We start from the raw sequence: 4,569 nt of genomic DNA, 5'->3' as shown, positions 1-4,569 counted from the left end.
CTTTAAATCACAAAATAAACAAACCCCCCCAATCATTGCTGTTACTGCAAGTGTATTATGAACATTAGGTTTATCATTGCTCGTTGGGAAACGACCTAGGATCACTTCCTAGTTACTGCATTTTCATGTTTATTTGATTCGGGTACGGCCTCGATCAAATTTGGCGCTTTTGCCGAGGAGCAGTGTCCAAAGGTTCATAATAGCTAGCGTTGTGTGTTTAATTCCTTCGTGTTTTATGTTTACTTGTTAGTATTTTGTTAGTATGTGTGTTAGTGTTGTTTAATGTCATGGTATTTTGTTTAGTGTGTGTTCTGTTTCAGTTTTCCTTTTAAGCGTTTCCCCTATTTCAGTTTTGGGTGTTTTGCTGTGAATAGTGTTTTGCAATGGACTTAGCGACCACTTTTGGTTGCGGCAAAACAAAGTAGTAGAAGAAATCATGTAGCGACGGATTTTAGCGACCACCCATGCTGAATTATTTTGGATTTTTTGTTTTAGTAGCTAGGGTTGTTATTTTTGGCTGAATTATTTTGTGGTAACTTCTTTCAATCCATATTTTGTGGGAAAAATAGCTAGAGCCTTTAGTTTGGTCAGATTTGAAAGTTCCAAAAAAATAGCAAATTTTGTGTTTGTCAAAACTTCAAACGGCCATAACTTTTGCTCCAGTTATCAGAATCGCAATTATTATATATGTATTTGGGGTAGAAAAAAATTTCCTACATCGTGGGGGTTGGCCATAGGCCGGCTGAGGTCTCCATCGTCCAAAAAAAGTGATTCTGTCAAAAGTTTTTTATTTTTTAAGTTTTATTCACTTATTTTTCTTAACCTACCATTTTTAGCTTCCATAGTTAGACTTTGAATTTTTGCCTGAAATTTTTTTGTGCTATCTTCTCATCATTTTATAAGGTTGCTCACAAAATTTCAAGTCATTTGGATATCATTTGAGGGTAGCTGTAGTTCAAACCTACACCTTTATTTACATGACAAGACAACTAGTTGTGCATGCTGAATGTAGTGTATGACTAGAGGCAATCCATTTGACTTACAACCCTTTGATCCTGAGATAGATAGGACATTTCATAGATTAGTTAGGCATCATTTTATACCTTTTGATCAACCTGAGCATTCCATTACTGGTGAATCTGTGCATTCTGTTATTGGTGATTTTGAACATCCTGATTTTGAGCATTATAATTTTGAGCATTTTGATTCTGAGCATTCTGATTTTGAACATTCTGAGAACATGGCACAACCTCCACCCCGTGAGAGGACTCTAAGGGAAATGGCTGCACCTAATTTCACCTACGAAAGCTTGTGCATCCAATACCCTGATAAGGATGTCCCATATGTTCTTAAAACTGGATTGATTCATTTGCTTCCAAAGTTTCATGGACTTGCAGGTGAAGACCCGCACAAACATTTGAAGGAATTTCATATTGTTTGCTCCACCATGAAACCCCCAGATGTCCAAGAAGATCACATATTTCTGAAGGCTTTTCCTCAGTCTTTAGAGGGAGTGGCAAATGACTGGCTGTATTACCTTGCTCCAAGGTCCATCACGAGCTGGGATGACCTTAAGAGAGTATTCTTAGAAAATTTTTTCCCTGCTTCCAGGACCACAACCATCAGGAAGGATATCTCAGGTATTAGACAACTCAGTGGAGAGAGCCTGTATGAATACTGGGAGAGATTTAAAAAACTATGTGCCAGTTGCCCTCACCATCAGATTTCAGAGCAGCTGCTTCTCCAATATTTTTATGAAGGACTTAGTAATATGGAGAGAAGTATGATAGACGCTGCCAGTGGTGGAGCCCTTGGAGACATGACTCCTGCTGAAGCCAGAAATTTAATTGAGAAGATGGCTTCCAACTCCCAGCAGTTTAGCGCCAGAAATGATGCTATAGTCATTAGAGGAGTGCATAAGGTAGCTACAAACTCAGCTACATCATCTGAAACTAAGAAGCTTGAAGGCAAACTGGATGCATTGGTTAACTTGGTAACCCAGCTAGCCTTGAACCAGAAATCTCCACCTGTCGCAAGGGTCTGTGGTTTGTGCTCCTCTGCTGACCACCATACAGACCTTTGCCCTTCCATGCAGCAACCTGGAGCAATTGAGCAGCCCGAAGCTTATACTGCAAACATTTACAATAGACCTCCTCAACCTCAGCAGCAAAATCAACCACAACAGAACAATTATGACCTCTCTAGCAACAGATACAACCCTGGATGGAGGAATCACCCTAATCTCAGATGGTCTAGCTCTCAGCAACAACAACAGTAGCCTGCTCTTTCCTTCCAAAATGCTGCTGGCCCAAGCAGACCATACATTCCTCCACCAATCCAACAACAGCAACAACCCCAGAAAAAACCAACAGTTGAGGCTCCTCCACAACCTTCCCTCGAAGAACTTGTGAGGCAAATGACTATGCAGAACATGCAGTTTCAACAAGAGACCAAAGCTTCCATTCAGAGCTTAACTAATCAGATGGGACAATTAACTACACAATTGAATCAACAACAGTCCCAGAATTCTGACAAGCTGCCTTCTCAAGCTGTCCAAAATCCCAAAAATGTCAGTGCCATTTCATTGAGGTCGGGAAAGCAGTGTCAAGGACCTCAACCTGTAGCACCTTCCTCATTTGCAAATGAACCTGCCAAACTTCACTCTACTCCAAAAAAAGGTGATAACAAAAATTTACCTAACAATTTTTGTGCAGGTGAATCTTCTTCCACTGGTAATTCTGATTTGCAAAAGCAGCACATCCCTCCTCTTCCATTCCCTCCAAGAGCAGTTTCCAACAAAAAAATGGAAGAGGCAGAGAAAGAGATCTTGGAAACATTTAGAAAAGTAGAGGTAAACATACCTCTGCTGGATGCAATAAAGCAAATTCCGAGATATGCTAAATTCTTGAAGGAGCTATGCACTAATAAGCGGAAGCTTAAAGGAAGTGAACGAATTAGCATGGGCAGAAATGTCTCCGCATTGATTGGTAAATCTGTTCCCCAAATTCCTGAAAAATGTAAAGATCCAGGTACATTCAACATACCTTGTATTATAGGGAATAGTAAGTTTGACAATGCCATGCTAGATTTAGGAGCTTCTGTTAGTGTTATGCCTCTGTCTATTTTTAATTCTTTTTCTCTAGGTCCCTTGCAGTCAACTGATGTGGTAATTCATTTAGCTAATAAAAGTGTTGCCTATCCTGTTGGTTTCATAGAAGATGTCTTAGTTAGAGTTGGTGAACTGATTTTCCCTTTTGATTTTTATATTTTGAATATGGAGGAGGGATTTTCTCAAGGATCAGTTCCCATCATTCTAGGCAGACCCTTTATGAAAATTGCTAGAACTAAGATAGATGTTTATGCAGGCACACTATCCATGGAGTTTGGTGATATAACTGTTCATTTTAATATTCTGGATGCTATGAAATACCCATCTGAAGATCTTTCTGTACTTCGTGCTGAAATAATTGACCATGTTGTTGATGAATACATGACTGATCTTTACTCTAATCTGCATGCCTCTCACTCTTCATCCATTGAGTCTGAAATTGTACTTGATCATATGTCTGAATTTGATGCTGAGAGTGAATCTGAAAGTGATATTGATTGCATGTCTGGTGGTGGTGTTTTACCTCTCGAGATTGATTTTATAGAGTCAGATAGGACTAACCATGTTTCAGGAAGTACACATACCTTTGAATTTCTTTATGAGGTACAGGCTGAGAAACCATCTCCTTCTACCACTATCCAGCCGACCACACCAGAATTGAAGCCTCTGCCATCAAATTTAAAATACGCTTACTTGGATGATAGCAAAAGTTTTCCAGTGATTATATCTGCCTCCCTTGCTGATGCGCAAGAGGAGAAGTTGTTGTCTGTTCTCAAGACGCATAAGAAGGCTATAGGCTGGACCCTGGCGGACATTCCTGGTATTAGCCCATCCACATGTATGCATCGAATAAATTTAGAGGATGGAGCTAAACCAGTAAGACAGCCATAGAGAAGACTCAACCCGGTGATTCTTGATGTACTGAAGAAGGAGATAACCAAGCTTTTGCAAGCTGGAATCATTTATCCTATCTTCAACAGCCAATGGGTGAGTCCCGTCCAGGTAGTCCCGAAGAAGATAGGCCTCACAGTGATAAAAAATGAGAAGGAGGAGCTGATTCCTACTCGGGTGCAGAACAATTGGAGAGTCTGCATTGACTATAGGAGGCTGAACCAGGTTACCAAAAATGACCATTTTCCCCTGCCATTCATTGACCAGATGCTTGAACGCCTGGCAGGTAAATCTCACCACTGTTTCCTTGATGGTTTTTCTGGTTATATGCAAATTACTATTGCTCCTGAGGATCAGGAAAAGACCACATTCACCTGCCCCTTCGGCACTTTTGCTTATAGGAGGATGCCTTTCGGCCTGTGCAATGCCCCTGGTACCTTCCAACGGTGCATGATTAGTATTTTCAGTGATTTTTTAGAAAATTGCATAGAGGTGTTTATGGATGATTTCACTGTATATGGATCCTCTTTTGATGGTTGTTTGGATAGTTTGGAAAAAGTTTTGAATAG

General features: G+C 40.2%; 1 non-coding gene across 1 annotated transcript; it reads right to left on the bottom strand.

The window, feature by feature from the left end:
* Nucleotides 1-1,618: 1,618 nt before the first annotated feature.
* On the bottom strand, nucleotides 1,619-1,725 carry LOC114420778. The gene has a single exon (XR_003668411.1). It is a non-coding gene; the product is annotated as a small nucleolar RNA R71 (small nucleolar RNA).
* Between the last annotated feature and the right edge of the window lie 2,844 nt (nucleotides 1,726-4,569).

Source organism: Glycine soja, chromosome 7 (genome assembly GCF_004193775.1).
Source record: "Glycine soja cultivar W05 chromosome 7, ASM419377v2, whole genome shotgun sequence".
Lineage (NCBI taxonomy): Eukaryota > Viridiplantae > Streptophyta > Magnoliopsida > Fabales > Fabaceae > Glycine > Glycine soja.
This window is presented reverse-complemented; position numbering and strand designations above follow the sequence as displayed.